Raw genomic sequence first — 27,909 nt, 5'->3', positions numbered from 1 at the left:
TGCAACAGACACCTTGTGAGGTAGGTGAGGCTGAGAGAGCTCTAAGAAAGCTGTGACTAGTCCAAGGTCAACAAGCTGGCAAGATGTATAGGAGTGGGGAAAGCAACCCAGTTCACCAGATTAGCATCCAGTGTTCACATGAAGAAGTGGGGAATCAAACCCGGTTCTCCAGGTAAGAGTCCCCCGATCCAAACCACCGCTCTTAACCACTACACCATGCTGGCAAAAGAGTTATTGGTATACAAATTAAAGCATACTGTGAAAAGGCACTGTAAAAACACAAATGCAATGCTATTTTCATTTGAGGAAATGTTACCTTTATTTAATATGTGTATAAATCACAAAGGATTTTTTTCTTTGCAAAAGACATATATTGTTAACTTTTTATAATATTGGTATCATTCAAAAAGAGAACCAGAGAAGAAATGATCATAATACAAACATGGACTAATAAGGGAGCAGAAATGAAAAAATTGAGCTATTCGATGACAGGATATTTGGGAAAGTTGACATGATCGTTCAGGAGCATAGCCCAAGTTCATCCTTCCACAGGACATCAATATCCCAGAGGAAAAGATCCATGACGCCATGCTAAATTAGAAGATAATTTAATGCTTTCTCCTTATTAGCTGCTCTCTCTTGTTCAGATCTGGTTTCAACAGAATAATGTAGCATTTCGGGGAAAAGATACAAGCCAGTAAGCCAGCACTGGAGGCCAAGATGGAGAAGACCTCCACAGCCACCATGTCTTTTCCTCTTGTGCTCAGATAGGTTGGGACAAAGGAGAGCCAGACGCTGCAAAAGACCAACATGCTGAAGGTGATGAACTTGGCTTCATTGAAACTGTCAGGTAATTTCCTGGCTAGAAAAGCTACAGTGAAGCTGACAATAGCAAGGAATCCCATGTAGCCCAAAACACAGTAAAACATGGCAACTGACCCTTCATTACACTGCACTATAATTTCACCATAATATGAGTTCCTGTCCAATTCGGGGAATGGAGGAGATGTACCTAGCCAAGCAGCACAAATACCCACTTGTACAAGGGAGCAGGAAATGACAATGGAATGCGCCAACCTTTTCCCCACCCATTTCCGGAAAATATTTCCTGGTTTGGAGGCCATGAAAACCACCACCACTGTCACGGTTTTTGCCAGCACAGAAGAAACAGCAATGGAGAAGATGATGCCAAATGTTGTTTGCCGGAGGAAGCAGGTCACCTTGTGAGGCTTTCCAATGAATATAATGGAGCAGAAGAAACAAAGAAGGAGAGAGGCAAGGAGAACGTAGGTGAGGCTCCGGTTGTTGGCTTTGACTATGGGAGTGTCCCGGAGCTTAATGAAGATTCCGAGCACCAGAGCTGTGGTCAGAGAAAGGAAAAGAGCCAAGAAGGCTAAAATGTTGCCCAAGGTTTGATCAAAAGAGAGGAATTGGTAGTTTTGGGGATGCATTGATCTTGTTCCTTGTTTGGAAACTGATCTTCTGAGCAACTGACACATTTCTCCATGTCTGAAAGAGGAAAATAAACACGGCTAAAAGATACTAATTGTTTCTTAAGAATAAAATGCACTTTTGTAAAAAATTATCTAGCCCTGTCCTCTTTGGAGTAGCAGTGGGATGTTTTTCAAATCCATCCTACCTCAGGATGTTTAAAAAGGATTCTCAACTATTGAACATGAAAGTTGTCTGGGGTATACACAGCTCCTTTAACTCTGGTTGAGGCCCAAATGAATCATGGCTTCTATGCCCTTCCTCGTGATATGACTTCTCATCCACTCCAAAATTAGGCATTTTTCTTAGAGGAGTAAAGTCATATCATTTCTGCAAATAATTAAAGAAATGACTGGAAATAATTAGGCATCTGCCCAGCAAAGAAGGAGCTTTTTGAACCTTTTTTTGCAAAGTTGCCAAGAAAGCTTTATGCAACCCACTGCATTTATCCAAGTACCCCACAATTACACTGAATGCCATCTTTCAAAAGAATTTGCTGGACACTAAAGTGCTTGTTTCACATACTTATTTCTTCACTTCTTTTCTGTTTCAGCACATTTCTTACCTTCGTTGTTTGACATCATGCCTTTAGGACATTGTTCGCAATCATAGCAGCAAAATTTCTTTCCCTCTATTTTCTTTCGACTGGAACCAGGATGGCAGAGATCATTGCACTGAGAGACCGGAGGCACCTGTCCTTGGGAAGAGAAAGAATACAGCCATGAGAAAATGTTTATGAAATTGTCTTTACAAGTAATTAACACAGGGCTAGTTGCCTGAAAAATAATAATTCCTGGGGTTTCACAGAAGAAAATTAAAATGGAGAGGGAGATACTTATTAATCTCATTGTGAAAAATTCCCAGTATTAAAAATAACACGCTGGATTAAACTGTTACCCCAATATCCTCTCCCTTTCAGAGAATCTAGATCAAGGCATTATGCAATAATGTGTTCTCTCATGATGACACAGCCATGTTCCAATGGGATCATGTGCCTCAGCCTTTCCCAACCTTTGGGATCCCCCACAACCAGACCAAATTGAATGACCAGTGTTTTTAGTAGTGTAAGTCCCTTCCACTCAGGAGCCCACCTTACAATGGGGACTGGCACAGTAACAGAATTATGTCCTTAAATCAGCAGGACAATGTCTTCCCTTTCTCCATGAGCATCTCCCAACATTTTTGGTTTAGCTTTGACCTAGGTATGTTCCTCACACACCAGACCATCTTCTCCCACCACAATGAGACTGTTTAATTTGTGTCCAGTAGCCCTTGAGTGACAAACAAGAGTTAGAGGGTCTAAGATTTTGAGAGTCAAAGCTCCCTTTATCAGACATAAGTCAGAATGGAAATCTCTGACTCCTTTTATTCACAGACTGTGTATGCTCTTTGTGATTATGATTACTATTTATTATATTTTTATACCACCCTTCCTGACTAAAACCTGGCTCAGAGTGGCTAACAATATAGAATTACAATTAAAACAATAAATATCATAGAAATAAATTAAAACATAAATAAATAAATAAAATTTTAGATTATCAATAAACAATAATGACACCCTGATCATGGCTCTTGGATGATGGTACCCAGTGTGGGAAGCCACAAGGTGTTAAAGGATGGGTATAAGATAGGGTTAGGAAAAAACAGATCAGGAAAAGGGAAAAGAGAAAGAAGAGAAGGGGGAAAGGGGAGGAAGGGAAAGGAAAGGAACAGATTACGATATACTTGATGGACAAAGTATGATATACTTGATGGACAAAGTATGATATACTTGATGGATAGAGTATGATATGCTTTCTCCCATTTTATTTTATTTTATTTATTTATTTTTTTGACTTATATACCACTCTCTGTAACTTCCGGCCAAGGTTGGGCTCAGAGGTTAACCTCAATCAAATTTGATACAATATAATACAATAAAACCATAGTATATACATAAATCACTCTGAATTTAAAACCAGATTCCTATTAAGCAGTTGGCACCCATTTATCAAGGACAGGTCCATGGCAGGCCTGGGGAAGCAGTCAGGACCCCCAACTTAAGTTCAGATGAAAGGAAAGGGGGTAGGGGTAATTCCCATCTTCCACATGCCCTCAGTATCTGGGACTCATTTAGCTAGAGCTTAATTGGGGCCAGAATTGAGGAAAGGATTAAGTCCACTGGAGTGATACTCTAGTTTAAGAGCTGGAGCCTGGTACTGTATCTCTGCTGGGTTGTTTCCTGACAGATCCTACGCTCGCCACCACTGATCCTGCTGGGGGGGTTTAGCAAGGCCTTTAGTGCTGGGGGTCTTGGACCTCTCCCAGCCCAGCTAAGTGCAGGCTCACTGGGGACATAGGTGAGATCTCAACTGCAGGGTCTTGGGGCATAGTTTTGGGAGCCGGGGAATTTAGGTCTGAGGGAAATCTTGTGGTTGTGGGGTTTCTCTAGGCACCCTGATCCAGCTCAGTGTTCCTGTCTCTTCCTTGAGCAACTCTTGTTCCTCCTCTGATAAGTGAGCCTGACTCAGTGGCAGTCACAACTGTCATAAAGTGCCCTCAGAGGTACTCACAGGTATGATGTGACAGCTAACAGTTAAGCTCCAACCTATGGTAATAAGAAATTATCTATATGAAGTTTACCCTTTTCACTATTGTGGCTTGCTCCCAGTTAGATAATAATTTGCTTACCAAAAAGGGGTTAATCATCGGCAAGAATTCTATTTTCCCACTTAACTAATTTATTTATTGCATTTACATAATTCTGTTTAAGAAATAAACATTGGTGGCTAACAGATTACAGCAATAAATCCAAAGAAACAAACGGGAAAAGCTGGTCAGTTCAAGCAGCCTACTTCCTCCACCTTTTGACTATTAAGGGTCAGTTGACCTTTAGCCAGGCCAATGGAAAAGGGCTTGCTTTCTCAGCATCTCTTTAATTGATGCCTGCATATTTCCCTTAATGAACTTCATTTGTTTCCCGTTCATGCGCTGACGTTTGTTCCCACCTGTGTTAAGTTTTTGTGCCACTCGATTCTGTCTTCATGTATGGAGAACTCTTTGCCTTGAGGAGCCTGAGGATCCAGCCAACCAACCTTGACTCTGGCATAGGAGTTGTTTGGAAAAGTAACCAAGTTGGTAATATCAAAGCCAGCCTCTAGTTCTCCGTCTTCATTAAACAGAACTTCATCCCCTGCACTGTTGTTGAATGTAATCTTCCGAAGAACTGAGTGGAGCTAGGTAGATGGCAGTTCACAGAGGATACTAAGTTTAGTAATACTGTTGCTAAGATGTATTATATAACTTTCCTGAATGTATCTGGTGAGTGGCTTTGCATGGCTATTGTTTCTTCTCTTGCATTAAGGTGGGGAGTAAAGTTTTCCAAGCATTCATGGCTTTGTATTTAACTCACCAGGAACACCTTCAAATCCCAGACCTAGGCTTCACCTCAAGAGATGCTGAGATCTGTTTCCTGTCTAAGGTTTATAGGAATAGGAGGCTTAGGCAGACCATGGCCTTTTGTGCACAGGTTGTTTCTGTGGTGATCACCCCCTGACTACTTTGGGGCTTCGTTTTCATTATGCATATCTTTCCCAACCTTTAGATGTCACTTCACTCTCTCCCTATGTTTCCCCATGTTTTCTGAATTCCGCCAGAAACAGCATCCAGAAAATGCGAGGGAAATGTGGGGAGAGAGTGAAATCGGAAAAGAGGTGCATAATGAAAACAAAGCCTCAAAGTAGTCGGGGGGTGATTGCAAAGGAAACAACCCATGAATAAAAGTATTCTTGCTGCTATTACATTAATTATACAGGGTCTAACCTACTGCTGTTAAAATAAATCATCCTCCTATTCCCCATTCCCCCCTGAAATCCATCATTCTTTTTCTTGTCCTCTTTTTTAGGGATTTCTGTTTCTTATCAATTTGATCAAAGAGAAATTAAAAGAGTGGTGGGGCAGAAATGGAAGTCCTGCAAAATTTCAGAATTTCACACTGTACATTTTCAGAAGCAGGCAATGTCTTCCCAAACCACCCTATGCTCCCACTAGACCAGTTGTTCTGTTGCCACATGCACTGCCTGACCTCCCGCCCTGGTCATGGCAACCACACCAGAGACTCACTGTACTGTCTAAGCATTAATAGCCTGCTGCTCTGGGCTAGCGCTCTGCTGCATTACCAGGCAGTCCAGGACAAGAGACCGGGTCACCCCTGCAGAACCAGCCAAAGGGAAGCCATGATCCTGATTGTCTCCTGATCCAAAGGGAAGCCATAACACCGAAGCGAGAGCATCACGTCGCTCTCTCCTGCAGTCCCCCCCCCAAGTATCCTGTGAGAAAAACATCCACCGCAATCTGCGTTAACAACTAAGAAGAACTCCTCTGCCACATCCCTGGAGTGTAGAGATTCACACCGTCCTGAGGTATTGTGAAACATGGGAAGATTGAGTCAAGTCATCTCGAGCGCTATCTGTGGGTTGGCTTTACCCTCTTTCATTCTTTGGTAGCATGATCAAGATGCCCGGTGGAGGCCAGTCTATGAGCCCGAGTCAATGCATATGTGGGTCACGTTTGCCTAATCCTGGGAATCACCTCTCGATCTGACAGCAGATCGGAACTCCTTGTTCGTACGGCTGTCTGGGTTAGGACTGTCATTGTAGGAACGCACCTAGACACTTGCACGTTCTACACGCAGGCTGATATAAAACACCCCACCCCACCCCTTGTCCTGAAAACTCTCTGTAGGAGAACCTTTTGAGATTCTGTGTGTTTAGCTGGTCAACTCTCTTCTTGAGATTCTCTGTGGTGCGCTTATTTTCTGGCCACCACCAGAGCTGAGAAACTGAGAAACTGAATAACTGAGTAACTGAAACTTGCGATCCGGACTCGGATCATAGCCCGGGCGAGCTTTAGGCCCCCGAAGAGGAACTAGGAGCGGGAAACACTGGTATCCTAAAATTAGAAGCACCCGAACGCTTGAAGCCAGGAGCGGCGAGCACTGGTTTGTCAGAAACAGAGTAACTGAGAGGATTGGCCCAGGAGCTAGGTGCACTGGTGTCCTAATCTGAGAGCAACCGAGATTTGGAAGCCGGGAGTGGGAAGCACTGGAATTTTCCAATAGTTTTGCAGAGTTCCACACACCCCTCCCTCCCGGTGACTTGGCTGGCTCAAGGCTCTGATACATCCCTCTCCCATCCCCCGCTATATTTCATTTTGTACCTATATGCCACGGATTTTGGACATCTCCACTTCTAGATCAGTAACGTATTACCCAATCAACAACATCCTCTCCCTTGAGAAACATCTCTAATCCTACCTCCTTTTTATTCTTAGTTTCTTGTATGTATGTATTTGCAACACTGAATGAATGAATATATATATAAACACTTTTAATCTGGAATTCCTTGGTCTGTCGTTATTCTAAGATTCACTGAAAACAACCCTGGTATGCATTGGTGATTCCGCTATATAAATAAATTAGTGCCGCTGCTCATGCTAATTTCCCCAATCAAAGAGCAGTTTTGGTAACAGTTCCCAACCTGGGATACACATACTCCCAGGGGAACAAACCAGGACATTTAGGGGCATGTAAAAACAATTGAATCATGGTAGGGGAAAGCGTTTAAAACAACAGCAGCTATATTAATTACAAACATTTTAGTAAGATGAAGGGTACAATTTATGGAAATGGTACACAAGTGAAAAAAAGTTTGGCAACCTCCATGCTAGACCACCACTCAATGGTGTTGAACAGGATACAACTGCAAGGGCTGAAGTTACAAAAGGGTGTATTGATTTCTCTTCAAAGAAATATGAAAGAGAAAACCCTTGTTCAAAAGAGAATAGCAGGAATTAATAGTGGGATCTAAAAAAGATACTGTTATTTGAACTTCCATGCTGAGCAGCATGAGAAATAATGTTAATGAATAGCATCTCTCAGCAGAATTTGTTGTACGGGCAAGGTGAAAGTGGTGAACAGCAGCACAGACATTCCTAAGGCGCTTTCACATATGCTGAATAATGCACTTTCAATCCACTTTCAATGCACTTTAATTATGGTTTGCCAGTGGAGTTTGCCATTTCACACAGTAAAATCCAGCTACAAAGTGCATTGAAAGTGGATTGAAAGTGCATTATTCAGCATGTGTGAAAGTGTCTCTAGTTTTGAGCCACACCAGAGTTGCCCACTGCTGGTAATCACTACATGTAGCCTAGCAGGGAACCCACATAAAGGGATTGGGAAGAGTTAGTGAATTGCATAGTTCAGTGAGTCAATGCAGTGTAGCTGATAAAATGGCAGAGTAGAATGTGGGAGGCCTAAATTCAAGCCTCCGCATGGTCCACCCATACTTCTCAACCTAACACAGGGAGGAGGAGAGAACAACATCTCTCACCCTGAGCTCCTTGGGAAAAGGGTGGGAATAAAAATGCCTACATCTTGTTTTCATTGCTGATGTGCAGGACAAGACATTTTTTTAATGTAAGTAGAGATTACCTGCCAGGGTTCCACAATTGGACTCTTTAGCCTGTCCATATCCTTCATTGATCTGTGGTTTGATCTCGATGAATACCTGACATGCAGAGCATGTGCCACAGCATAGACAGCATTATAGATAGTGTAGCTATGGCTGGACATGCTCATTTCAAACATTTTCCCTGGAAGGTTCTCCAAGAGCTCCTCTCCAGTACATGCTTTATTGTCTTCTATCCACTCTGTGAAGTCTCCAACAAATGCACACTCAAAAGCACTTTTCCAGAAATCTTTGATAAATCCATTTCCCTTTTCTCTAGAAAAGCTTCTACTCTGAAGAAAGTTTCTGAATCCTGTAAGTTCAGTTGAATGAATTTGGAAAGATAGTGCACCATGGAACAGCTGAACATCATAGTCCATTCTATAAGTATAGAATGTGAAATCGATCTGAGCTGTCGTAATCCACACTCTTGCTACAGATATCTTCTCCTTATGTTCAAAATGTGACAAAGGGGCCAATGTTGTTGCAACCCATAGAATAATCGCCACAAATGTAATGGATGAAGTATCACCATATATAATAAATGCATTCACTTTGGTCTCCAAGGGAATTGTGGTGCTATTCATCAGGTGATTGATAACATTTCCAAAGTCATAAAAATGGAGATACTCAGGAACTTTTTCAATAATGGCTGAACAGATACCACTCTGGGACAGTAGTGGTTCTATGGCCCGCAAGAAATGTTCTCCACTCTCATCACCTGATGTAAGCAATCCAACCCATTTCCATTTAAAGTAGAGCAGTAAGTGAACAATTCCTTGATACTGAAGGGCTTCATTGGGGACCATCCGATAAAAGGAAGGAAAATGGATTCCCTTGTCTACTGCAGGTTCAAATGAACCATAGGATATCTAAAGAGTGACATTTTAGGGAGGAAGTAAATGATTATTTGAATGTGTCTCACACAATTATAAACAAGCACAGAGTAAAGGGTTTGCAAATGCCTTGGAGTCAATAGACATGTGATTCACTGTGTATTGGACTATGGATATTATGGCTTATTCGTTTATTTTGTTCCTTATGTACCAACTTCATTTCTACTGTGCCCTAGAATTATCTCCAAATCAGTTTTAAAAGAATCACACAGTGCATTAAACTCTCCAACTGCATGTTTATATGTTGGTCTGTTTATGCCCAAAGGTCTCCTTCACATATTAAACCTTCCCAAGAATGATCATTTCTATACTTCACCTTCATGCTCCAGCCTTAAATTTAACCAGAAAGGATAATGTCTAACAAATGTGCACTCGAAAAAGTATGATAGACTTTTTAGTTTTTTCCACTTTTTAGTGGAAAGATTTGGCTTTAACAATGTGTTGCAGAAAGTCAAGAAAGGATGAGTACCCCAGCTTGAAGATGAAGAGAGAGAACACAGCATCTACTAAACTTCTTCCCTTTAAAGAGGTGATTAAGGGACAGGAGTGCAGACAGAAGAAATGTTGCTATCACAAAGATAAGACCTTATACTAAATTTTATCCTATTTATAAAAGCATCACTGTAATTGTTGTTATTTTTATTATTTTAAACTGTTCAATAGATAGTGGCAGTGAAGCAAGTAAGGAAATAATGAAAACGGGGGCACATGTTATCCCAATGGAGGAAACATTGCAACTAGAGGGGGGGAAAGATTGAATTTAGTTTGCTTGAATAGACGGGAGGAAATCTACCTCTATATAACTTCACATAACTTGATGTCTATTGAGTCTAGAATAGGACATTATCTAGTTTATTAGACAAAATGTATTTCCCTCTCCTTCTGCATTCACATATTTAGAGACCCTCACAGATTACAGGCAGAAAGAAGAAGATTTGGTTTTTATATGTCAACTTTCTTTACCACTTATAGAAGAATCAAACCAGCTTATAATCACCTTCCCTTCCCCTCCCCACAACAGATACCTTGTAAGGTAGGTGGGGCTGAGAGAGTTCAGAGAACTGTGACTAGCCCAAAGTCACCCAGGTGGCTTCATGTGTAGGAGTGGGAAAACCAACCTGGTTCACCAGATTATGGTCTGCCGCTCATGTGCAGGAGTGGGGAATCAAACGCAGTTCTCCAGATTAGAGTCCACCGCTCTTAACCACTGCTCTAAACCACTACACCGTGCTGAAATAAAAATGAGTGACCAAAGTTCCAACTTCAGAGGCAAAGGGAGACACACTTTCAAGAATTTTAAGAGAGATTATCATTGCCCCCAAAGAAACTGAGGCTTTGTAACCAAAGCTATTTCTTCTACCTCTGTTGCTTCAGAATCAACCCAGGTTTCTAGCCATAAATTGAGATAAACTGAGGCTTTGTAACCAAAGCTATTTCTTCTACCTCTGTTGCTTCAGAATCAACCCAGGTTTCTAGCCATAAATTGAGATAAACTGAGGCTTTGTAACCAAAGCTATTTCTTCTACCTCTGTTGCTTCAGAATCAACCCAGGTTTCTAGCCATAAATTGAGATAAACAGTCATTCATTCATTCATAGACCTTTATTGGCATAAAGAGATAAACAGTCTACATCATTCTGATGTAGACCTGTACCAGCTCAGCTGGCAAAGGGGAGTGCAATGGAAGGGCAGTACTAGTTTCTCCCAAGAATGCAGTGCCAGATCATGAAACTGCCAGAAGTAATTACACTTGAGATGAGCCAAATTTCCATGCCTCCCACCAATTGGACCTACCTGTGGAACCTTGTAAAGAGTTAAGATCTCTGCTATGTGAGAGGAGGTTTCCGAACTAAGTCCACCAATGACTCCCATTAGATACTTGTGCTTGCTACATTTATAATTGGGGAGAAAGTTGTCTGATCTGAAGAGCAGGTCCAGGGTTGTACGATATGCCATTCGTGCATCTGAATAGCTGTCGTAGATGAGGAACCCAAGAGTCACATTGGGCAAGAGTCTGGGATTCTCATTGATCTCTTTGATGGTGAAGACCAAGGCCAGGACATTCTGGTAGAACTTTGGAGCTAAACTGCAAATACAATGACCGGTGACTGATGGGAGAATTCTAAAGCACACTCAATCATTTTAAACAGTAATGATCCTTGCTGTCAAAAAAGGTGTCCAGCTGCCTGACTGTAAGCAGAAATCACAATCCAGGAAAGTTTCCTGCACTTGGACAGGAGGAGTTAATCCTGACCAGAGCATTTTCTGCATGCATAACATTTGTAATTTAAGAAGCTTCTCAGTTGTCAATAGATTTCATTTCTGTTTATTTGAAATATTGTTCCCCTACCCTTCACCAAAAATTCCCTAGAGCACATTAAATATAAAATAAGGTAACAAAGTATTAAAAACATATGACATCAGACATTACAATCAATCAAACCTTTAATTCAAAAATGCATTTTAAAATTGCAATGATATAATTAGCTGTAGTAAAAGCAGTAGAACATAGGCCTTTTATGCACGGGTTGTTTCCAGCTCGATCACCCTCCGACTACTTCGGGGCTTTGTTTTCATTAGTCACATCTTTTCTGACCTTCAGAAGTCACTTCACTCTCTTCCCACTACCAGAAACAGCATCCAGAAATGTGGGGGGGGGGATGCATGGAGAATTCAAAATGTCAGAAAGGACACGCATTATGAAAATGAAGCCCCAAAGTGATCAGGGGGATGACCGCCATGGAAATAACCCATGCATAAAAGGCCATAGAGAAACAGGCAAATTTGCTTTATATGTGAGAATGGTAGAAATTACTCAGACATCTAGAGAATAGTTAAAATGTTTTCTTAAATCTCACTTTCTTCATCAGTATCATTTCAATCCAAATGATCCACAACTGCCATTGTAAACAAAACCTCAGAAGCAGAGGGTAGACCATGCTTAGTACTTTTCAACATTGGAAGTCAATTGGAGATTAGATACATAAACAGTAACGTACCTGGGAGGCATAAAGGCAGGATTATTTTCTGCTAGGACTGTGTACACCTTCAACTACTACCTAGCTGTACACTGAAATCTACATCGAAACTAATGCAGTCAAAAAAAATGTATGTGCAGTGACTGACATTGTTGGCTCCCTGCTTTCCTTGGGAAAATATTTCCAGAAAAGAATGGTCTAAAATTCTGTTCCCTTCTAAAACTCTGGAGTCAACACCTTTCCATTCAACAGTGCATCCCTTTGACAGTAACTGTTTTTTGCTTGGATATATCAAATAAAAACATACCAACAGTTGGTCTGATGTTATTTTCAGTTACTGGCAGGCAGACATATGTTGTGAAGGCTTCCTATTCAAATCGCTGCAACATTTCCCCCATCGTTTATCTTACTTGTTGCTGTTTTCAAAAAGTATTATTATATTATTAAATTTGCCTGGATTGGGGCCACTGATCACAAGGAAAAAATGATTTCAGGAGGTTGTGGTCTCTTTAAAATTTTCTGCTTGATGTGAAATCTTGGTATTCTGATACTGGATAAATTGATATTAGATACAGTTTATTCCCATTCAATTTATCTTTGCTTTTCAGTTCTGTATAACTATCCTGATATAAAACTTTGTAGAAATGGCACATTCTTAGCTGTAAGCACACTGAAACATACAACAAATCGAGTCTCCTTTTCTCTGCTAATATTTCATATGTATTAGCCCCCCTTCCCAACCACATCCTGATTCAATCACTGACTTTTCCTGGAAGAATCAAAACTATTTGACGCAAATGAAACATAAATTATCAATAAAATGAAAATACAGATCACTTTTTAGAGGGGATGTCAAATAACTGCTTACAATAGATCATTCCTTGGTATTTGGGAAGGGGGTTCCTCGAATGAAAGCATGGGGAAGATGAAATTGATATGAGACACAATCCCACCAATGAGGATTTCACTTGGCTGGTACCACTCATGTGGAATCGAGAGGGTCTCAGTCACCGCCTGCTTCACAGCATGGGATTGGCACACCATGTGAAAGAGCATCAGTAGTAGCAGCAGCAATAATAACATTTCAGCATTCAGCAGTGTGAGCTCAAGTCTTTCCTCCCAATGAGTCTCTCTACAGCATAACAACTAACAACCACCTCATCTGAGCATTTGAGTTCAAGTGGTACCAGACTGTGCCCCTGCATATCTTAAATGAAACATATTTGCATTATTGCTGGATCCAAAGCACACTGAATGTCAAAAAGAAAAACATATGGGAGAATGGTTCAACCAGACAGAGCCATGCCTCTCTCTGTCTAATCTTGCCTGTGAATGGCACTGTGGGTTAATTATAACAGTTGCAGATGACCTTGATTTCCCCTCCCCCCTCCTGGCTCCTTGACAGCCATTTCTTCATGTTGAAGTAAATTAATTATAGTCATTTTAATAATTATAGTGGGAGATAATCACCTTGACAAACTTTTTTGAATTCTAGGAGCATAATTGGTAGGAGAAGAGATGTAAAATATATATATCCTTGTGAGACATTGGTAGAACTCTCTGCTGCAACTGGGTAATAAGTTCAGCATGGTCCACATGGACCCCAAGGATAGAATCAAGGAAAGGAGAAGGAGTTGGACAAATTATCAATAGTGCCATTAGTCTCCAACTCTTCAACTACATTTAAAAAGTAACTTGGTGGTAGAAGGTGCCATCACGTTGAAGCCAAAGAAAGTGATAAACAGAGGTGGGTTGCCATTGCCTTTCTCTGAATAGCAACTCAAGACTTCCTTGGTGGCCTCCCACCTAAGTACTAACCAGGCTGACCATGCTTAGCTTCGAAGGATTTATGAGATCAGGCTAGCCTGGGTTATCCAGGTCAGGGCAAAGGAGTGGAAATTGCCATCAAATCATAGCTGATTCACGGTGACCTCTCATGGCATTTTGAAGGCAAGAGAAGCCATGGATGGTTTGTCATTGCTTGCCTCTGTGGGGCAACCTGGACTTCCTTGGTGTTCTCCCATCCAAGTACTAATCAGGGGACTTGACAACAGGGTTATTTTAAAAAATCCCATCTGTTAGGAGATCCATTGATTTCTTTGATTTCCATTGATTTCTTTGAAGCCTCGAAGAAGAAGAAGAAGAGTTAGTTTTTATATGCTGACTTTCTCTGAACATGTCATCACTGATTACCAATGGCTGGTGGATAATTCCGCCTAGAAAGAAAAATCCAGGAGTACAAATAAATAAGATATTTTTAAATTTAAAAACAATATTGACTGATCTGCCAATAATCAAAGCTTCACTTCCATCCTCCTTGTTTCTCTGCTTCTTTGCTTCCTCTGTTCCTCTTTGCTAACAAAGTGACCTGCCTCTAGAGCTGTTGATTCGGTTTGAACTGAAAAACAGCCGGATTTTCCCCGATTCGGCAGTTTCCAGTTCAGGTAGAGCCAAATTCAAAAAAAGGCGGGAAAACAAGGAGCCGAATTTGGCGAGGTTGGGTGAATGCCAAATAAATTCAGCAAATTCGGGGGCTCCGAATCAGCAGCATAACTGTCAGTTAGTAAGCAACTAGCAGCATTCTCACACAGTCAATGGTGGCCAAGCCGGGTCTTCTGGCCAATCAGTCGCGGTTGAGTGCATGAGTCCAGCTGCTGTGCGGCCCGGGGAGAGAAAGAGAGAGTGTCTGTTTGTGTGTGAGAGAGATCCCCGTGGGGGGTGTGTGCACATTCATGCCTTTCTGCGGCTCTGGGGGGGGGGCATTTTTGGAGGTAGAGGTCCCAAACTTTCAGTGTAGCTTGAGGGGACTAGGGCTGTTGAAAAAAAATTCGGTAAAATTCAGATTCAGCAAAATTCAGCCCGTTTTTATTCGGGCCGTGCCGAAGTCCGAACTCCCCCGCTTCGGATCCCCGAAATTCGAGCGAGATCCGGAGTTCGAAGAAAAATTCGCCCCCCCCCCCCCCCGCGTGCCTTCAGGGAATCCCCCTGAAGGCGCGGGGGGGTGGAACAGATTTGCGCCTCCCGGCCGGGAGCCACATACCTTTTTAAAGGGGCCCCCCACGCGCCTTCAGGGAAGCCCCCTGAAGGCGTGCGGGGGGGCCTTTAAGCAAGCCCCTCTGCGCTGTCTGTGCAGGCAGCGCAGAGGGGTTTAAAGACCCCCCCGCCCCCCTTCCCAGGACTCCCAGGAAGGCAGGCGGGGGGCTGTCAAGCCCCTCTGCGCTCTCTGCGCAGGCAGCGCAGAGGGGTTTAAAGACCCCCTGCCCCCCTTCCCGGGACTGCCGGGAAGGCAGGCGGGGGGCTGTCAAGCCCCTCTGCGCTCTCTGTGCAGGCAGCGCAGAGGGGTTTAAAGACCCCCCGCCCCCTTCCCGGGACTCCCGGGAAGGCGGGCGGGGGGCTGTCAAGCCCCCCTGTAATTATCTGTAATTATCAGGAAAAGACTTCACTGAAAATGCCTCACTTGGACAAAGCTCCAGTGGCTTTGAGAATTTTGTTTTGTATACTTCAGCCTTCAAATCTAGCCTATTAAACGCAAGCAGTTACAATATAGTGGTTGCCATGGATAAAACGGATATAACATTTTTGGCAAACAATTTATTTATGGCTTTTACTTATAATTTTTTCTACCCGTATACCTTAGATTTTTCATTTCTGTATGTTTGGCTATTTCTGTATTACTGAACTTATTGAATTTGTTTTGCTCATGATTTATTGGTCCATGAGCATAAAAAAACAGAAATTAGCAAGTGGCTGCCATCCATGTCAGTTCGTTTAACTGAGATTGCTTCTGGTTGGTGATGCAGAACGTGAAAGGGGCAAAACAGAGTCTGTGTAGAAGGAAGCTTTGCTTATTGGTTGAGTGGGGTGTGTTGCAGCAGCAGCAGCAGCAGCTCCCTCACATAGTGTAAAAAGTACTCCGTATGAACTTTGCCATGACTGAACTCCTTCACATTCCACAGGAATGGTACCAGCCAGGTGAAGACCTTATTGTTGGGATCATATCCTATATCTAGGGTTGCCAGGTCCCCTCTTCAACTGGTGGGAGCTTTCTGGGGCTGAGGCGATGCGACCCAGAAGTGACGTGAATGCTCTAGCAATCACCTCTGAAAACTCTATGGTTTCCATTGATTTTTGGAGGGAGTTTGCTACAGGGTCTGCGTCACTTCTGAATAAACCTGGAAGTGATGGGGATTCTCTAGGAAAAGATGACTTCAGCTTGACCAGGCAGGCCCACAGGGTCTTACTTTTCTTCTTTTTTTTCTGTGTAGTAACTGTTCCTTATTATTCAACTCAGGCTTCAGAATCATGATGTATAATTTAGGGGAAAAGATGCAACCTAGCACTCCAGCACTGGAGGTTAAGATGGAGAAGATCTCCACAGCCACCATGTATTTTCCCTTGGTGCTTAAGTAGGTTGGAACAAAGGAGAGCCAAACACTGCAAAAGACCACCATGCTAAAAGTGATGAATTTGGCTTCATTAAAACTGTCTGGTAATTTCCTGGCTAGGAAAGCCACAGTGAAGCTGACAAAGGCCAAGAAGCCCAGAAAGCCCAGGGTACCATAAAACATAGCAACTGACCCTTCATTACATTGCAGTATGATTTCTTCAGTTGCTGAGTGCATGTCAGAATCTGGAAATGGAGGAGAGGTTGCCAGCCATACAATACAAACAGTGGCTTGAATAAGGAGGCAGAAAAGAACCATGCAGATTGTCAGTCGTTTCCCCACCCATTTCCTAATATTTGATCCTGGTTTGGTGGCCATGAATGCTAGAACCACTGTGGTGGTTTTGGCCAACACAGAAGACACAGCTAGAGAGAATATGATGCCAAAAGCTGTTTGTCGAAGGAGGCACATGAACTTTTCAGGTCGGCCAATGAATAGAAAAGCACAAAGGAAAGATAGCAGGAGGGAGATGAGAAGAGTGTAGGTGAGGAGGCGGTTGTTGGCTTTGACGATGGGAGTGTCCTGTTATTTAATGAATATCCCAAGGACCCCAACTGTGATGAGCGATAAAAAAAGGGCAAAAGTAGCCAGACTGGCTCCCAATGTTTCTTCATAAGATAAGAAGCTTGTAACTTTGGGAATGCATAGATTGTGGTCATTATTAGGATAATGACCTTCTGGACATGGAAAACAGTCATCCGTATCTGAAAAAGACAATGTGGTTTATATACATAACAGTCCAATGTATAAATATTTTCAGTAACCTGCCCTCAACATTGAACCACAAAAGACAGTTTCCAGATTGCAAGCTAAGAAAAAAATTGTTATCTTCCAGTGCTATATCCTGTCTGCTTGGTTGATGCACACTGAATGGGATGTCAGCCCGTTTCAGCAAGAAATATTTAGACTGCATTCCTTGGATGCCCTGAAAAACCTCCAGACAAAGACAACATTCAACAATAGCCATACAGATTAGTTTTGGATTACACACATTAACAGATCACTTCAGGATACAATGGTTCCATATTAACATACCATACCCTCATTAGCACATTATCTTGATACTTACAGGACAATACTTTTGCAGGACAATACTCAGCTCAAACCCAACCCCTTTATGACTATATATTACTCTTCCTACACCCTTGACACTGAGAGACACTGTCCTTCAGTGTTACTACTCTGAAGATGCCTGCCACAGTTGCTGGCGAAACGTCAGGAAAGAAAATTCCAAGACCACGGTTACACAGCCCGGATAACCTACAAGAACCAATGTACTTTTACTATTCAAAACATATTTTAGTAACAATTTGATATCATAATCACAAAGTCCATTTGGAATACATCTTAAAATACATACCAGGGCTGATATACAATGGTTCTATTTGTTAATGTATGTTTATGCGCCATCGCAATTAAAATATGCAAAAATGGAGTGGGGAAAAACTGCTAAATTCTTTTATACTTTTAGTAATTTTTAGATGGTAAGCCTACTTTTGTGTTATGCACTAATAGTCTATATTTTACAAATATCAGACTTTTATTAATTTTTGTAATTTGTATCAGTTTTACAGTCTTATCAAGTTAGACAATTTGATGCACTAACTTATGGCTGGTCAAATAGAGTATCAATAAGCTTGACTTGAATGTATGTTTATGTGCGCATAATATGCTTTAGTAGACCACTGATGAAGGTCTGGGGGCTGAAATGCATTTAACACGTAGTTTTAGATTATCAGCCTTGTATTTGCTGCCATAACGGCTTGTTTTTAATATATGCATTTGCACTTTGTAATAAATATATTTCATGGTTTGGGGGATGGGGCCTGGGGAGGGCAAGGGTTGAGGAAAGGAGGGGACCTCAGTACGCTATAACACCCTAGAGTTCATCCTCTAAAGCAGCCATTTTCTTCAGGGGAACTGTCTTCTATAGTCAGTTGAAATTCCTTGAGATCTCTAGGCCCTATGTGGAGGTTGGCAACCCTAGATCCAAGCAAAACAATCACTTCATTAGAAAACACCATCGACACTTTATGAAGAGCTTTTGGAAACATTAGGATAATTAGTATCTGTGAAGTCTGGTGTGCACATGCTTCATCACAGTCAGTATAGCCCAGAAACTCTGCACAGGTCATCTCGTACCTTCAAGGTTAGAAATCTTCCCTTCTGGACATGGAAAGCAATCATAGCAGCAAAATTGCTTCCCTTCCTTCTTCATCCTACTATAACCTGGATGGCAAATACCATTACACATTGAAAGGGGCCGTGCCTGTTCATAAAGGAAAGAGGAGAATGTTTTAATATTCAGATAATACAGTTTGGGAGCTTGTGTCTTGCAGATCAAACTATTTTGGGGTTACGGTACCACTAGAAGGACATATTGGCATCACATTCATGGGTTTTTTATGCTGCCTGGAGTCTTGTGTGCACAGCATATAGGTTTGGGGCACAACTTATTCCCACTATATTGAGTGCAGTGTCTTCATTGAAATGTTGTTTGCCATAATGTTCTGCCTTTTGATCCCGTTTCTTGTTTTTCATCACTTTGTATGTTGTACTTTTAATTTCTTTTTCCTGTGGCCTTTGGATTGGGTAGTAATTCAATGTTTGTAACTGGTGCTGAATAAGATGCCAAAACCCTGTGTGGGATCCATCTTTTCTCATAGCAATCTGCAGATGGTTAAGATCTTTAGAGGCCTTTTGTCTGTGTACCCTCATTGTCAGATGCAAAGCAGATAACCACCAGTGACAGGGCCTGACTCTGGATCTGCTGTATTTTCTGGGCCTTTTTGTAATCCTCCAACCTTGTATTTTTCTAACTTCTTACCTTCTCTGTTCTCTGCTGTTTCACTGATGATTTTAAAGTCAGTTGGTAGTCCTTTTGTGGCCACCATTTTTATGGTCCTATTTTTTTTAGATCTCTGCTTAATGCCACTACCTGACATGTCTGATAGCAGCTGTCTCTTCTGTATGTTCTTATGTGTCTTTTCAAGTGATGTCCATAAGCCATCTTGAATATATTTTCGTTGAATGAATGGAGTATCAGTATTGCAATGAATGTATACAAAATATAGCCCTGACCTGGCTGGCCAAGGCTAGCCGGATCTCGTCAGATCTCAGAAGCTAAGCAGGGTCAGCCCTGGTTAGTACTTGGATGGGAGACCACCAAGGAATACCAGGGTTGCTGCGCAGATGAAGGCACTGGTAAACCACCTCTGTTAGTCTCTTGCCATGAAAATCCCAAAAGGGGTCGCCATAAGTCGGCTGCGACTTGACGGCACTTCACACACACACACATACAAAATATAACAATATATCTTTAAAGATTCACCAAGTTAAATTGGGGTTTAGAAACTGTTTCAGTTGAGCCTCATCTTTTTGAATGCTGGCGAAAGGACTAGTGACGTCCTGAAATAGGTTCGGCCCCTACCTGATTAAATCCACTTGGCCACACGATGGCGTTTTCGCAAATGGTGAATACATTATCAGGAGAAGCCTTTGGGTCTATCCTTCCAACTTTGACTCTCAGAAACGACCGGTTTGGGAAGGTGACCCAATTGATAATATCAAATCCAGCTACCAATTCACCATTTTGGTCAAAGAAAACCTCTTCCCCAGCACTGTTGTTAAATGAGGTGCTTCTCAGAAAATAATGGAGCTAAAGAGAAGGAAGAAAAATGATTCCTGCAACACAGGGCCATCAGTCTGAATGGGTGAACTTTTAGTTCTCTTTTTTATGATTGCTCAAAACATTCTTTTCAAATCAGCACTAGAAGTATTTAGGAAAAATGCAGGGCCCTCCTAAGTACAATAAAATTGTATTGCATAGATGCAAAATGAGCATATAAACTCACAGTGTTCTTGATTTACATTTCAAGCAGATGAAGAATATCTAGGCAATGGAGTTCTCCTATCTATCTAGGACACATTGTCTTGGGTTCTACCCCCAAAAGGCTGAACGATCCTGCATTACCTGCCATGGTGGTTGATTTAGCTTCTGGGTTGCTCTGTCCATCATGCTTCTTTGTCTGAATTTGGATGAACTTCTGCTACAGAGCATGGCATGAACAGCATGCGCCACAGTATAGACTGCATTGTAAACACTGTAGCTGTGGCCAGTCATGCTCATTTCAAAGACGGATCCTGGAAGAGTCTCCAGCTTCTCCTCCCCAGTGCAGATCTTCTTAGCCTTCCTATATGACTCAGAGTCATGGAACCAGCACTTAAATGTATCTTTCCAGAAGTCCTTGATAAAGCCATCTTCTGTGTCCAGTCGAGGGTTTCTCCTCTGAAGAAATTCCTGGAATCCCAGCATCTTTTCTGAGTGAATGGCAAAAGATATAGCACCATGAATGAAGTTGAAGTCCCAATCTCTGTGAAAGGAAAGTGACGTGAATTCCATCTGGGCTGTCATAATCCAGATTTTTTTCTTCACCGGTCTGTTCTCAAATGTTGACCAATGCGCCATCATTCTCAAAATCATCATGCTCTGAATTTCACCATAGACCAACAGCACGTTGGCAGTGCTTCTCATGGCAAAATGGTATAAATCCATCCCCTTCTCTATCACTTCAGCGATGTTATTGGAAGATGCTATTTTGGGCAATCTTTCTACAAAGGCAAAGCAGATCCCTTTCTGGGAAAAGATGGGAAGCATGCTATGTACAAACACCTCTGCACTCTGGACATGCAGATAAATCACCCCAATCCATGTCCACCGGAAATGCAGCAGTAACTCAAGAATCCCATTATAATGATAGTTGCTATTTGGGAACATCCATTGGAAGAAAACAGACTGGCTTCTGTTATTTATCACTGAAGGAGAACCATATGTGAGCTGGATGGAAGTAAAAAAAAGAGGACACAGAAGTTGGATTTCCTAAATAAAAGTAGTCTGAATGAATGGGTAGGCACATCTAAATCTTTAATTTGGCCCGAGAGAATGCAGAGATTCTTTCTGTTCTCACAGAAGTCACCACATGCATCAATAACTCAATACTGATTTTAAAAAATTACTCAATGATAGAGCATCTGCTTGGTGTGCAGGTTGTGTGCAGGTATGCCTGCAAGTAAGCCTGGCACCTCCAGATAAAGGATCAGAGGGTTTCAGAAAGACCCTTCCCTGCCTGAGATCCTGGAGTTGTGCTGCTCTATATGGTAGATAATATTTAACTCGTTAGAACATAGGTGTGACTTAGGATATGGCAATAACATACACTCACATTTTAATTAACAAATCTAGAAGAATCAACAGGTGTTTTCTTCTTTGGTCAGGGTTTGGCCTTTAAGTCTCAAGTAAGCTGTCTCTTTTGATGTCAGCCATGCCACTTTCAAACTCTATGCCTCCAAACCACATCTTTCCTTTTATCCCTTAGAAGCTCCTTGGTCAATTGATCTTGAGCAGCATATATCTAGTGTTGGAGGGATATAAGGACTGAAACAAATCTTGCCACTGGCAATGTAGACTTGGGGTCCCTATCGCTTAGTAAAAAAGGAATTATGTCAGTCACAGAGGCATTGGATTTGTATGTTAAAAGGGGGGAAATATAGTGCAATCGAAGTTCCTCGTAAAATCGGCATTCCAAAAGGGCATGAGCTAATGAGTCAATAGAGCCAGAAGAGCAAGGGCAGATCCTGTCTGAGTATGGTATTTTCAGAATTCTGCCCTGCATTACCATAGAAGGGTTAACATTCAATCTAGCCAAGCAAAAAGCTCTACAAAGACGAGGAGTTGTCAGATAATATGTATAGGCAGGCAGACCACATGGAGGGGGTATTCCGAAGAACTGGGATGAACAGACGTGATGAGCACGAAAAGTAGTGCTGTTATAATCAAGCTCTTTAATGCGCTTTTTAATTTTGGTAAAAGTTTCAGTTTTCCCAAGATCTAATAACATATCCTGCGAGAAGCCCAACAACAGTTTCTCATCCCAAACCACATCTAGGAAGCAAAAGAAGTGTCTCCTTTTCTCGTCTTAAGCCCAGTGTTTTATGCACAGACCTTACTTGTGGGATTTTGTAGTTGCTCAGAATGGTGGCCATATGAAGATCCATGTCAGAGGTTGGTCCCCCAATGACGGCTATTGGAGTTTTCTGTTGGATGTCACACTTGTAGTTAGGGATTAATTTGCTCCATGTAGAGAGAAGGTCTATTGCAGCAAGGTGGGTAAATCTTGCACTGAAATAATTATTATAGATATGAAATCCCAGGGTGATGTTGGGTAAAATGTATGGGTTTTCATTGATCTCCTTGGCAGCAAAGGCCAAGGCCAGGATGTGCTGGTAGTTTTGAGTTATTATCCTGCAACAGAATTACATGCTGTGTATCAGTCATAGAATATAACATTCACCTTACTTCAGTTCAGTAGATAGGTTGCAGAAGTTCTCTTGGACATTTACTCCCCTACATCAGCTCAAGGACCAACGACTATGAAGAAGAGTTGGTTTTTATATGCCAATTTTCTCTACCTTTTAAGGAGAATCAAACCAGCTTACAATCTCCCTCCCTTCCTCTCCCCACAACAGACACCTTGTGAGGTAGGTGGGGCTGAGAGAGCTCTAAGAGAACTGTGACTAGCCCAAGGTCACCCAACAGGCTTCATGTGTAGGAGTGGGGAAACCAGCCTGGTTTACCAGATTAAAGTCTACCACTCATGTTGAGGAGTGGGGACTCAAACCCAGTTCTCCAGATGAGAGTCCACCACTCTTGACTACTATACCATGCTGGCTCTGGTCTATGGACGAGTGGTTGCAGAAAGCAAAACAGATTGACTGCTACTACTTCTAATAATCTACCACCCCTAATAATCTACCACCCCTTTCTCACCTGATAATATCAGATATATAGCAACCCTGGTAGCTTATTTATTCTTTTTGGAATCTAATAAGGCTAGGAGGTCGTTTACACTTGCTGGAAGTAATACTCTTCCCTCTGCAGTACTGGAGGGAAGATTCAAGAAAATCCCTTACAAACAAAGATTATGCATCTGCCCACAAGAAGAAATTGAATCGATAGAGCACATATTTTTTAATGCACCTTATATAACAGTGATGGCGAACCTTTTAGAGACCGAGTGCCCAAACTGCAACCCAAAACCCACTTATTTATCGCCAGGTGCCAACACGGCAATTTAACCTGAATACTGAGGTTTTACTTTAGAAAAAACAACTCATACTTTAACATCTTAAAAGAAAAACACAATAACAGAGCTTTTAATTATACAAATAACTTTTTATTGAAAGGAGGGATGGCTCCATTTCTCCCCGGGGGTAGGGGGGAAAGAGAGAGAAAGAGACAGGTCTATCTACCCTCTTGGATGACCTGGCCTCCAGAGGGTGGCTTTTCCCAGGGGCCAGGTCTACCATCTCGGATGACCTGGCCTCCAGGAGCAGGGATGGCTTGCCTCACTCTCTCCCGGGGGCCAGGTCTACCAGCCTGGATGACCTGGTCTCCTGGAGCAGGGACTGGGTCCGGCACGCGTGCCATAGATTCGCCAACACAGTTATATAACAACATTCGTAGTGAAACTTTCGGACCACTACTAGAAAGGTTTCCCGGAAGATCTAATAAAATTATGCTTGAATATCTTCTGTCAGATAAGAACCACCAAACAACACGATTGGTTGCCCGGTTTTGCATCCTTGTCTGTAATCATAAAAAATGTGGGGGCTTTCAACACTGAAGAGTGGCAGTGATTTTAGTCACTGAAATGACCTAATTTTTAGTATTTGCCAAGGAGAGTGTCCAGGTGCTGATTTGTAGTCAGACATGTGTAGTTTTAGCTGGTATCCATTAGGACTATCCTGTGTTTATTAATGAATTTTGTATATTATTTTTATCTTTTTGTAATTAATGTTTTCTTTATTTATATACTGGTTGTAGACTGTGATAATAAAGAACTTGAACTTGAACACCCCTTTCTACACAAGCCAAAGTTCTGCTCAAGCTGGTCTGGAAATTTCAACTGATGCCACCTTCTCTCTGCAATCCCTTTCATTGCATTGCAAGATATCCCTGAAGGTTGTTTTCAGAGGGAGATGCAGCTTTAAAGATGCAGAAAATCCTGCTGTGTGAGCAGAGCTCTATTTGCACGAATTGTTATCAAGGTAACAGGGCTTTAAGAGAATGGAACGTATCAGGAGGATGCTTTTTTATCCCTGGATTGTAGTTTATTCTAACATACATTTTATCCTGCTCTTACGGCATTGTCTTCTACTTTTGAAATCCAGTTTTCTGCATTGTTTGAAATGGTATTTCTTTACTTTAATGATTCTGCTCTAGTGATCAATAGGTCTTAAGCACGACCACACTAAAGCACAATGGCCGAAATGTTTAATATTTAATATATTCCTCATATCCTTTAAAATAGACATCCAATATATATATATAAATTTTGGAATCCTTACCATCATCTTGATCAGATTGTTTATTTATGGCAGTTAGCCAGATACAGGCAACAGTTTACAGTCCAAGTCTTAATTCACTTAAAATATCAACCAGATTACCTCTACCATTTGGGCTAAGAGAATACTCTATGACAATGTATTTTCATTGCTGCCGTACAAAACTTTGTGACCTGAGAGGTAATAAAGGGTTTATCACCTTACCCTCATCTATTTTTTTTATTTTAAAATATCAGGTTATTTTATTTCTGATACCTTTTGTGTGTTTTATCTAACTTCTGTAATCCTAGTCCTATTGCTTTGTTTATTGGATGTCTTCTGCTGTCTGATTACAGAAGATAGAGTCAAGTCCAGAAGCACATTAGAGACCAATAAGCTTTCAAGTGTCAAAGCGTCTGGTACCTGACAAAGGGAGCTTTGACTCTCAAAAGTTTATACCCTGAAAATCTTGTTGGCCTCCAAGATGCTACTAGACTCAAATCTAGCTCTACTACAGACAAACATGGCCAACCTCCTGAAACTATTTATATCATGTCATCCACCTTGAGTCTAAGCAAGGAAAGTGAGGTATAAATAAAGTAAAGAAATAATAACAATAGACAGTCTTTGTGGAGAAAAAAAGAGAAAGCTTCAGTGACAGTCATTCATCCTCTAAGCATAGCCAAAGCCAATCCATTGTCTCCTTACATCAGTTCCTCAAATTCTTCCTGATGAGGATATCTTGTAAATGTTATCAATTCGGAAGTGATATAGATTTGAGAGATGATGCCACCAATGATGAGGTCACCTAAATGATAATACTGATGAAGAATAGAGAGAGAGTTACTGGGCATGCAGTTAGAAAGGGGAACCTTGTCTACGGCCTGAGGCATCACCATCATTGCCAGCCCCATCAAGAGCAGCATCTTGCATAGAAACCTTCCTTCTTGACTCCAATTCATCTGTGCCTACTTTTTCATATGAACACCTTGTGTAGCGTAGCCTCACTCAAACCTCAAGCTGATTCATAGGATAGGCTGTATTAAATATCTGCAAAAACGCTGTTAAGTTCCTTTCTGCCTTTACATTATAGGCTTTGTTGACAGCATTTTCAATCTTGGTTTGTAATTTTTCTGGGGAATTCCTTAGGGATCTGGAGGAAATAGAATAACTGATGGCCAGTGTGATAATTACAGGAACCAGAATTAACTGCTCTGAGCTTTAGAACTTCAGAGATGAAGTAGAGGAAAATATGTTTATCCCATCTATGTGGAAGTTTCTCAGGTCCTCCCCAGCAGAACAGTGGGGAGCGCAAGGTCTAACAGTGACCTAGAGCAACAGAAGGTCACCAAAAATGAGACCATGGTCATCTTAATTATATATCTGAATATTTATGTCTCACTTTTTCTTATGGATCAAGAAGGCTTAGACATCACAGTTAAAATGTTGCAATGTAGAACTGATAGAATCAAATAGAATAAAGCCCAGATTAGGGTTGCCAACCTCCAGGTACTATCCCCCCCTTCTTTTTCCCATTCACTTTACTGATGGGATTATTGTGGATGATACCAATCATTGGATCATTCTGAGAGCTGTGTTTGTTAATCACCAAGAAGATTATACACCAAGAAGACTGTATTGTTGCATAGAGACTGCATCATACATGTTTTGTATACATTGTATATATTGGTAATTAGGATAGTGATTTAATATTGATGTTTGTAATGTAATGTAATGTATCCCATGTTGTGTCGTTATATATGTCTAGCGTTAATAAGATTTTTGCAATTTTGAATTAATTTCTCCTGTGCTGATTTCCTAACCTCCAGGTACTAGCTGGAGATCTCCTGCTATGACAGCTGATCTTCTGCTGAAAGAGATCAGTTCACCTGGAGAAAATGGTCACTTTAGCAATTGGACTCGATGGCATTGAAGTCCCTCCCCTCCCCAAACCCCACCCTCCTTAAGCTCCACCCAAAAAAACCCTGCTGGTGGCGAAGAGGGATCTGACAACCCTAGGCCAGATATCCCCCCCCCACAAAAAAAAATGCTTGCAGCAGGAAAGGGTAGAACAAAAAAAATGCATTTCTAAGATGACACCCCCAAAAAATGCACTGAAATGCACATTTCAAACTGGGTCAGTTTTCTTTTTCAGATTTGAACACTGCCATGACAGAAAGGATGCCTGCAGCATGGAAAAGAGACATTGGCTTTGCTCATAAATTCCAGCAGCAAGTTAAAAGTGTAAAGATGTTGGAGGGGGGAAGATAAAGGCAGATGTCTTGGCCTGAAGACTCGAGGAAGAGACTGAGGTTAAAGGCTAGAGGTCCCGTTCCCCTTGGGGGTTTCCCTGCTTCTGCAGCCCATAGGAGGATTTTTTTTTTAAGCACAACACCGGCGGCAGTATTGCACCTCTTTCCATAGGGAAACCCCAACAGGGCAGCTCTAGGGATAAGGTAGCTATAGGAATCTCCTAGAAACCTTCTTAAGGTATCTAATTTTTTCATGAGGAAGGAAGGAAGGGCTTTGTACTGACCTTTTGCAGAGTATGCCTACAACAATGCCACACACCAGTCCACAGGTTACAGCCCGTTTCAAGTGGTATATGGTAAAGAATTCGGGCCCTTTGGTAACGTGGATCTCTCAGGGGAGGAGGGGTCCGTTGAGGTGGCAGACTGGGCCAAAGCTGTACTAGATACCTGGTCATGGCTACAAAAGAATCTTGAACGTGCCAAGAACAAGATCCAAGCAGATAAGCGCCGTTCCCCAAGTTGGAACTTCGAGGTGGGGAACCTGGTCTATCTGTCCACAAAGAACCTCCGTTCCTTACGCCCGTGCAAAAAACTGAACGAAAAATACGTAGGACCCTTTCCCGTTGCACGGCTCATAAATGAGGTCACTGTGGAACTCAGTCTTCCTAAATCCCTGAGAGGGATTCATCCGGTGTTTCATGTCAGCCTTCTAAAAAGACATGTACCCTCTCCAGAGTGGCATCCCGAAGCCCCTCCCAAGATCCCAATGCTGGTGGGGAGAGAGGAACATTTTGAAGTGTTTAAAAGCCTCGATGCCCATGTTCGCAAAGGAAAACTCTATTATCTGGTTCTTTGGAAACATTTAGGTCCTGGTCATGATGAGTGGGTGGCCGAGCACCACGTGGCAGCCCCCCAACTGATCCACCAGTTTCACGCCGCCTACCCCGACAAACCTCGCCTGGTTGTAAGAAGCGA

At 41.9% G+C, this 27,909-nt stretch overlaps 2 pseudogenes; both read right to left on the bottom strand.

Annotated features, from left to right (window-relative positions):
* Positions 1–608: 608 nt before the first annotated feature.
* Positions 609–12,899, bottom strand: LOC130490857 (vomeronasal type-2 receptor 26-like; annotated as a pseudogene).
* A 3,164-nt stretch (positions 12,900–16,063) lies between these two features.
* Positions 16,064–21,077, bottom strand: LOC130490856 (vomeronasal type-2 receptor 26-like; annotated as a pseudogene).
* Positions 21,078–27,909: the final 6,832 nt, after the last annotated feature.

Source organism: Euleptes europaea, chromosome 18 (genome assembly GCF_029931775.1).
Source record: "Euleptes europaea isolate rEulEur1 chromosome 18, rEulEur1.hap1, whole genome shotgun sequence".
Taxonomy (NCBI): Eukaryota; Metazoa; Chordata; class Lepidosauria; order Squamata; family Sphaerodactylidae; genus Euleptes; species Euleptes europaea.
This window is presented reverse-complemented; position numbering and strand designations above follow the sequence as displayed.